Source organism: Anser anser (genome assembly GCF_964211835.1).
Source record: "Anser anser genome assembly, chromosome: Z".
Classification (NCBI taxonomy): Eukaryota; Metazoa; Chordata; class Aves; order Anseriformes; family Anatidae; genus Anser; species Anser anser.
Genome location: NC_139723.1, coordinates 60,698,671 through 60,708,597, shown reverse-complemented (window position 1 = coordinate 60,708,597; position 9,927 = coordinate 60,698,671).

The window sequence follows — 9,927 nt, the reverse complement described above, 5'->3', positions numbered from 1 at the left end:
GGTCTTATGTGAGTCAAAGTGAGACGAGCAAGAGGAAGAGTGAAAGGTGGAATGATGCATAGAAAATAGATGGCAGGATGGAAAGGGAATGGTTAAAGTCTTGTTTGACGGGGAGATAGTTTTGTTGTATAACAACACTGAGAGAAAGGGAGATATGTATGTTTTTGGAGCGGATCTGGATTTGGGTTAAAAATAGGGAAAACTAAGAGTGAAAAGTCAAAGACTGGGGACTTACTAAGTTTGAGAATACGTGTGGGGTGTGAGAAGGATGGGGTAGAAGGCTTCAAGTTTTCTAGAGTTGTAGGTTTCTGGATGTTATTGACCTTCTGTTGTTTCTATGTTTTTATGTCCCAACTCAGCTACCACCAACTTGAAGGTCAGTTGTGAAAACTCAGACACTGTTGTGAAGGATCCCACGGTAAGGAGAGACTAGGAAGTGATGATTTCTATATTCAGTGAAGAGTGAAGTATTTCAGTAAAGGAGAAATAAAAGGAAAAAGGCTTGAAACAAGCAAAAGAAGGTGAGCATCATTTGTTACGAACACAAGCTGAAGCTGAAGTCTTGAAAAAAAAGAAGGAGCATCAAAATGCACAGTCAGACTATTTTATAATGTGTGGCAACACTGGCACAAGGAGATTAATTATGTTTATGTGACAGTTTTCTATTATCTGATTCTAGTTCTATTGTTGTCCAATATAGAGCTTTAACAATAGTAATAATAATAAATTATGTAGTGCTTATTTCTGTCTTGTCAGGCTGAACTTTCTTCAGTTGTCTGGTATCCTTAAATGAGAGGATCACTGTTGTTCTATAAGATCTCTCCCTTTTCCTGTTATGTAAATACTTCTTGTACCAAACCTTACACACATTAGGAATTTCACATTTATTAAATTATTTTCTTTAATTAAAAAAAAAAAAAGGAAAAGACAATCACTCTTCTTGACAAAAGTTAGCAATCTTGTTGTTTAGCATCTACATGCAAACAAGATTTCTGTCCAAACCTTTACATCAGCCTTTCTTCTCCACCCTCCACTTGGTTTTCTCGTAGTGCTAGGTCTCCAGATTTGACACCGATGATGAGAGAAGTCATTTCAGGAATACCATTCTTCCATTTGTGAGATTCTGATTCAACCTGATTTCAGTTTTCAGTGGATTCAGTGGATTTGAATTCATGTCATATGGCTATAGTCATTAAACTGTAATCTTGAGCCATATCTTGTGATTTAAGATAAGAATAAATTTATCTTTTTATTTATTTATTTATTTATTTATTTATTTTAGCTTTTCACATAGTAACTGTTTAGTTATAAGTTATGCATATTTTATTTCTGGATACGAAGTGGTAATGTTTGCAAAAATGGAGGTAAATTGATTTTCCCTATACCAGAAAGTACTGAGAGAGTTGTTTGTATAAATCTGGACATGGTTGTAAGAAAGACAGTGGTTATAGAAGTTGATGCTAATGGGGAAAATAAAGTATTTTGGACTGGCATAGAAAGCAGTCCTAGGGCTATGGAAAGCTATAGTGCATTCACAGCTGGAGCGTGACAGGAAACCCAGAACTACCAGAATATCATTGCTTTTGACATAATTTCCAGGCCTGCAGTCAGGACCACTAGTGAAGGCACCAAAAATACAGATTACCATTTTGGGATGATGAGCAGGGAAATAGAGTTGTTCACATTTTATTGGTTGGGAATTAGTCAAGGCTGTTCTGGTGGAAGCAACTATTAAAGCAATAACCTAATGAAATACAAACTAAAATTACTAACTTGCTACACACAGACCTTTTTTATTTTTTAATTTTTAAATTAACACACATAAATGACAAAGTCATTTGCGTGATTTCGATTGCCTAATGAGGATGATCTCTAGAAATGAAGACAAGTACCGTAAGGAAAGTTAAGCATATTTCATCTTCTAAAATTCTACAGTGCAGAAGAGAAGTTAATTTGTTATGAGCAATATGAGACTGGTCACAAAAATCACAGCTGTTGGAGTAATCTTTTCTCTTTTGAGATTATACGTGCAAAATACAGGACATGCTGAGATTGTGCTTCAATTCAAAACACTAAATATGCTCTGCAGAACGTATTTAGGTGTCTGAAAACACGGTGAGAGAGTCCAGGCTTTTCTAATCTGGCTTGATGAGAACGCACCCACTAGAGAAACATCTTGTGTTTATAATTCACTGCACACTTGGAAGTTTTTCAGTTCTGTTTTTCTGAAACCATACAAAATCCTTGAATCAAGGCCGGTGCTACTTGCTTTGTCTCAGTGAAATCTGACCTTTAATTGGTATGCTTTGAAACAAGAGCTGTTGAAGAACACATGGAGGTAATGTGCAGCAAATTGTACTTTATAAATTATAACTTGCTTACTGTGACAGTGTGGACCAAACAAAATGATGGCACAGAAGCCAAGGGAAACCCAGTTCTCCAACTCCCATTGAGTTCTGTACAGACAGTTCACAGCAAGCACTCAGCGTGCATAGTTACTGTGAAGCTCACCCGAATAGCTAAGGACTGTGTGTTTTGGTTTATTTAAGTTCTGGTAGACTCAAAAGGGCTATACTTAGAAATATAAGGATATAAAGATGTTTGTTTTATTAGAATTGTTTTATTAGAATTGTCAATTTATAGGCTGAGGACAAAAGCATCGGTGCCAACAGCCAGTAAGCTTTTGAACCAAACTTAATTAACCCTGAAATAGTTGTTCTTTTGCAGTTGTTTGGCAGATAGTTACAAAAGAATTGCAGAAAAGTGCAGCATGCTGGCTGCACTGGAAGTGGGGGGGTGAATTTGACATCGACACCCTTCTCCCAAAGCAGCAGCAAACTGCTGCTGCCTTGTGCTCATGCTATGCACCCTATTCACCTGTGAATGTCCCTCCTGCAGGAGGAACTGGAAAAGTCCCAACAACAAAACTGACAAGACTGCTTTCTTCAGGGCCTGGGCAAGCCAGGAGTGCTCATAATTTGTCTGTCTGTCACTGCCTCTCCATAAATCTTCTTTCCCACCCTTCCCTCTGTTCCTCTAAGAAGTGTGTGAATGTGACAGTTCAGTTTTTCTGTTTGTAAATGAAGATATTTAGAGAGAAGAGGTCATTTAATTAAAGGTTACACGTTGACCCTACTAAAAATCAAATAACTTCGTTTTGGCCTGTAGAGGTAGTCCTGTATCTCATGTCTGCATCTTAATTTGTCGTGTTTGCTTATCGTGCTTGTGTCTGATTTTAAGAGAAGGGTGTGGCGGATCCTCCAGCTGGCAGTGTTGGTAACCCTTCACCTGTGGCGCTGAAGAGTCACGGCACTGGGATGAGGAAATGAAGGTCAGCCCTTCATGTGCGTGCTGCTACGTGCTGCACCTGTCGGCATAGGTGTTGGCTGCAGACACCTGTACCCCGACTGGTGGCCGTGCTGCCCGTCTGCCAGAGCTGAAGCCTGGAGAGCAGTAGAAAACACAGTGGGGTACAAAGATGAATCTGTATTCTTTAAACAATGTTTTTAACCTGGTACAAGTGGGAATCTTCATTCCATTTGGGGTGCCTCCTCTTCCTACCTCTCCCCTCTCGCTCTTCCCAGCCTTTCTGGGGGAGTCACGAACTCCTCTGGTGCTGGAATGACAGCTGAGGCTCCCTGACGCTGCTGTGGATCTCTTCTCTTCCTGCATGTAGCAACTCAGTGGCTGGGACATTTAGGATGGATGTGGGAGTCCCTAGTCTGTGGGATTCAGTTAGGATCTAAACTGTGATCTTATATATACTTGAAACGATTAAACTGGATAATGCTGGACTGTGGCTGGGTGAAGTAACCAGGTTGTTGTTGCTTTTGAAGTTGTGTCCCCCTGCCCAGCTCTGGGGAGACCCAGAGTTGAAGCGAGGTGCCATTTAGGTACCTGGTGACTGTAACATCCAGGTAATTCAAAGACAGATTTAGACGCTGCCAGGAGGATAGCACAGGAGTGTGATTCGAGGGAAACACTGTCTTCTTGCTCATCTTTTAAACAAAGTTTACTCCAACTGTTTTCCAGACTACTCCTTTTTTAATCTAATCCTGACTATTCCAGAGAGGTGCTTTTAAGTGGAACATAGAGAATATATTGGAGGCAAGTCACTGCAAGCTCTCTGGCCTGTCCAGGTCTCTCTGAATGGGACTTGCAAAAGGTACACCCAGGCACAGCCCTCTGGTGTACCACACCTCACAGTTTTGTGTCATCACCAAACATGCTGAGGATGCACTCTGTCCCTTCATCCAGGCCACTGACGAGTGAGTTGAACAGGTCTGGACCCAGTACTGACCCCCCGGGGACACCGCTGGCTACAGGCCTCCAACCAGACTGCGCCGCTGATCACAGCCCTCTGAGCTCTGCCATCCAGGCGGTTCTCAATCCACCTCACTGCCCACTCCCCTAACACACAATTCCTGAGCTTACCTATGAGGGTGTTGTGGGAGACGGTGTCAAAAGCCTTGCTGAAGTCAAGGCAGACAACAGCCACCGCTCTCCCCTCATCTACCCAGCTAGTCATTCTGTCATAGAAGGCTCTCAGATTGGTTAAGCACGATTTGCCCTTGGGGAATGCATGCTGACTACTCCCGATCACCTTCTTTTTCTCCACATGATTAGAGAAGACCTCCAGGATGAGCTGTTCCATCACCTGTCCAGGGATGGAGGCGAGGCTGACTGGCCTGTAGTTTCCTGAGTCCTCCCTTCTTGCCCTTTTTGAAGGCTGGCGTGACACTGGCATGACATTCCAGACCTCAGGCACCTTCCCTGTTTTCCACAGCCTTTCAAAGATGTTGGATGGTGGCGTACCGATAACATTGGCCAGCTCCCTCAGCACTTGTGAGTGCGCCCCATCCAGGCCCAGGGATTTGTGGCTATGGTGTTTGCCTAAATGATCTCTAACCCGATCCTCCCCAGCCAAGAGAAAGTCTGCCTTTCTCCACACTTTCTCTTGTGTCCGAAGGGTCTGGGATTCCTCGGGGCTGGCCTTAGCAGTAAAGATTGAAGCAAAAAAGGCATTAGTGTTTGTGAAGCTCTTGAGAGCAGAGGATACTGTGTGATATTTGCTGCTTTATGAACCAACCAAATGGTTAAGTTACTGCTGATTACGTGTAGGAGGGTTGTTCTCAAACAACAAAAAAAACATTATAACAAGCCCACTTTGTATTCAGAGAGGAGGACTTTTGTAGGGAAATCCAGATTTCATTGGGTTCCACTGTGCAAGATCAGCTATTTTTTGAGGACAAATAAAAACAGTTACATAAAGTTCAGCTGGCTTGCTGATAAAACCAGGCTGTAAATGTCATCACACTGGACACACTTTCATGTAAAGTATATCCCTGGTAGTGTTTAATGGTGCTTAAAGTAGCTAAAGAATCCATAATAAAGCCCTGTTAATCCTATACAGGTTCAGTTCACCTTTCTCTTAGAGTGCTGTTGCTGTACGTAGAGTTTTGTCTTTCTACTTATGTTCATGTACACTGTAATGAGTTCACTCCTTAGACTTTGATATTCTGAAATAGACTCACACCATTAGCGCCCTGTTTCACTCATTTTGCAAGTCCCATGGCTTTTTTAATATTCTTCATATTGGCTTTAAAGTAAGCTGAATGAAATTATGTTAAGATCATTTCTAATGTAATAAAGCAAAACAAAACAAAAGCCAGGGAAAGATAACTTAACCATGGCCAAAACCTTCACCTGATTATAAATGAAGCTTTTTTTTTTATTTTTTTTTTTTTTAGCTGAGGATTCTTGCCTGAAGTGATTTTTTTTTTTTTTGGTACTGTTTCACATGCTTTAACTAATTATTTTGATATAGATGCAGAAATTTTATTTCTGTACAATCTAACAATTTGTTCTCCTATATTTTGGACATCAAAGAAGAAAGGCAGATTACTGATTCTTCTGAGCATGGCAAGTGTGTGACTTCACATGTACATACGCAGGCACTGAAGCTGAAAGGCTTTTTCTAACTTGTAGGACGCTGTAGGATACACACCTAAGCTACATGTCTCCCCATGTGTCAAGTGATTTAAAGAGCTTTGCAGCACCACAGGCACTTGGCATTTCTCAAACTCAGATTTCTCTTGTTTATTCAGGAAGCTTCTGGCCAGAGGTAATTTGTGAAAGCCTTGAGACAGAGAGAAATGGAGACGGTTGGGATACGTGCCACAAGGAAGTATTTCTTGATATTGATTGTATCTTTATTCTGAGATATGGTCTGCAGTTTTACACCATGAATGACTTCAAGCAGGTGATTGTTGATAATACTTGTGTTATCTGGATAAAGATTCCGGAAGCATAAGAAAAAAGTGACAAGGAGGTTGCTTCTACTGACGTTTGTGTCTTCTCTGCACTGTACTTAGCTATACTGCAGTGTATAGAATTTTGTGGATAGAGCTCTAAGTTAAGGGATAAGAATGTTTGTCCTCGTCCCATAATATGGGCTTGTATCACATCAGATAGCTTCATCTTCCATGAGAGCTTACTAGGGTACGAGACAGACACTAACACACTGGGAGAAGATGAGTGAAGACTGCAGTAAGATTCTTGGAGAAAGAAGCAACAGAATTGCATTCTGTCCAAATTAAAAAAAAAAAAAAAATCTAAGCATGTTAATATGTAGGGTAGAGAGTGTTGCTTCTGTTGTGGATGAATGAGATTTAGGAAAGGATGTAGGTGGGGTAGTTTGGACTAAGTGAAACTGAGGAATTACCTTTTGGCAGGAACTTCTAGTCACTCTGAAGTTAACCTTGTCTCCAAAACTCTTCACATAGGCAGATCTGTCACAGAAGCCTGTACCTTTTTTGCAGTCATTCCAGCAGAAGTAAAAGATGCCAAAAATTCCATTTCATAGATGTGAAAAAGACTAAATGTACCTCACTATTCCACTGAGGTCAAGAGAGTGAAACCAAGGTTTCTCCAGGTAATTGGTTTCTTCTTTAGAAGAAAAACACAAAGGAAGCTGTTGAGGATGGAGCTTCAATCAGGTAGGCATGAAGAAAAGGGAGGGAAACGGTAAGATAGGAGTAGTAGCTAAATATACACTAACTAAACTAATGGAAAGCCAATATAGCCTGGAGGAGTTTGCATTGGTAGGTGGTGGAATGATGGTTTCCACAGAAATCAGTCTTTGTTGGATGTTTTTGTTAAGACTAACATTTTTATTTCCAGGGAGTTCATTAATTTGGTAAGACCTCAGGTCTTTGTCCATGCTTTGAGCAGGTGAAATGGCTCGATGATTTCTGGGGTTCCCTTCCAGCCTCAGTTCTTCTGTGGTTCTTTGAAGTTCTGCAGGTTTACAGTCAGAAGTTGGCACTGTATGTCTTTTAAAAACAGTTTAGGAAAGTCCTTAGTTATCCCAAAGCAAGAGGATATTTTGTCCGAATTATTTATTCCTAAAGCCTCTTCATGCCTGTTTTGTGTGATGACAATGTGGTCCAAACTGTTTGTACATGAGATCTAGCTTATCTTTTGTACTCCGGCCTTTCGTCATCTGCAAACATTTATTTTTTTAAACTTCAGGTAATCGGAAAAATGTTGAGTATTATGAAGTTTGCAGGAATCCAGCAGAAATGTGCTTATAGTTGATTTCTTTTTTAGTTACACCTTAAGGCTCAGTTTTTAATCTATTGTGTGTTTGTATTGTTGTAAATTCTACATTACAATTATTTGGACTTTTTTTTTTTTTTTTTTTTTTTTGTACTGGTGCAGTGTTAGCTTTCTTCCAGTCTTCTAATACTTTCCAGCACTTTAAGGCTCACTGAAAGGAAAATTAATCGTTCATAGCGTGGCTTATCCAGCTTCCTAAATTCTTGGATGTTTTTTATTTGATCTGCAGGTTTAAAAATATTTAGCTTGATGATTTTTTAACATTCTCTTAGGTACTGCTGGATTGCAAGGTATTTTCACCATGTGACTACATAACCTAGGTGTCCTTTAAGAAATGTGACAAAACGATTATTAAACACTTTTTAAAAAATGTTTTTTGTTCTTACTGATTCTGGTATTTCCATTCAGTAAGGGTCCAGTAACACTGTGGAAGTTAAAAGATTTTTGTTGTTTTTCAGAACAAACTCCTTTCCATCGCCCTCAGTTAAGCTACCAGCATGGACTTCCCTACCCCCTGTGTTTATTTGCTTTTCTTATCAACCTCTCATAGTTTATAACTTCTGGTTTTACAGCCACTATTAAGAAAAGTCTCCCATTATGCCATCTGAGCTAGCTGCTTCAGTTCCTCTCTCTGGCTGTGGTTTAGTGAACAGTGGAGCCAGGCTTAGGATGCATTGCAGCTGAAAGGGGAAGATCTCGTTCCCTGCCCCTTCACTGCTCTTGGATGGGGAAATGCCCGTGTGTGGTGTTTGCCAGCCCCTGCCGGCTGGTTCAGCTGGCTAACCTACCAACAATCCCTCCCTCTCTCTTTTTCTTTTTCCCCTCTCCTGAGTTTGAATTATGTCTGGTTGGTGACTTACGTTGACTCATAGGCAGACACGATGCACGCCAGAGCTGGTGCAAGGTGTGGTGGGTGAAGTGGACAAGTGTGGCGTGCGCCTTTTGGCACTGTCAGGATGTTTAACTGGCCCATCATGAAGCTGTAGTCTAAGCCAGTTTAGTTGTTCTTAATTACTCTAGACCTCTCAATCATGGGATTGCTGCTTTATAAGCATCAATAAAATCTAAAAGTTGACCTTTTAAAGTACTACCTTCCCATAATATTAGTTTGAATTGATTATAAACACCAAACACAAGTAATGGTGACTTGGTTGTCAGAAATATTTGGTTGTGCCACCCGGTCAGGCAGCTTAAGATGAGGTATAGCGTATGATTCGGTCTGGTAACTACATCAAAAAGTGTTTTATTTTTCTTTCTTTCTTTCCACGACCTTCATGCTCCAATCTCCAATTTTGAGCTCAGTTTGGGGCACCATAAATTAATGTGCATACTTCACAGCTTCAGTGAAGAGGACTAAACTGACAATGGGTATTGCTGGACACATGAGCAAGATCTAAAGATTAGATCCAGATGCTGAAATAATGTCTGGTAGACTTCTGTGAATAGTGGAAATGGTGAACCTATCTTTTGGATACTGTTCCTGCAATGTCTTGGTACAGGCACACATTCACCTTTCTGATGACTTGAATAGGAGGTGTAGGTGAATCTTTGTTGGGAATGATTCCTTAAGGGTAAAATTCAGCATGGTTTTTGTTTAAAAACTGGTGTTGAGGTTAGAGTCACATGTTTAAGAAACAAGACATTTTTGGAAGGCTTCTGTTCAACCTGTGGCAACCGGTGACTTTTCCTAATCATTTTTTCCTAATCAGTACTAACCCTGGGACAGCCTTAATAACTCTGTATTACGGATGGCTATTGATATAACCCAGCAATGACAGTAGTGGGGAGGGGAAACGAAGGCAGTGGAGGCTATGGATATTATATAAAGAATGCATCTAATTGCAAAGCAGGAGGGGAGAATCAGCAATTGTAAAAATCAGCTGCTTCATTTAATGACAGTGAAGAAAGAACTGAGCAGAACTGAGCCATTACTGAACGCATAACCACTGCTAACTTGCTGGAGCAGAAATGAGACCTTCAAGAAGGGAGATCTGGTGATGGTAAGAGGAAGAGTTGAATTGCTATCACAATTGTGAAGTTGGCATAATTTATGACGTGATTATTATCCTGTTTTGTTGTTGTTTTTTAAATATCTGAATTCTAAGAATAAAAAAAGATGCTGAGTCACATAACAAGGCTTTTAGCAAGAAATACATCTGAGACAATGGCAAACAAAATGATTCCTTAGGTTATAGCAATTGAAATAGCCATCCCAAATTAAAAGAGAGATATAATGGATTCAAACTGAAGTGAAAGCAAATATAGAAAATGCAACATTTGAATATTAAATTCTTAATAAGTAATTCA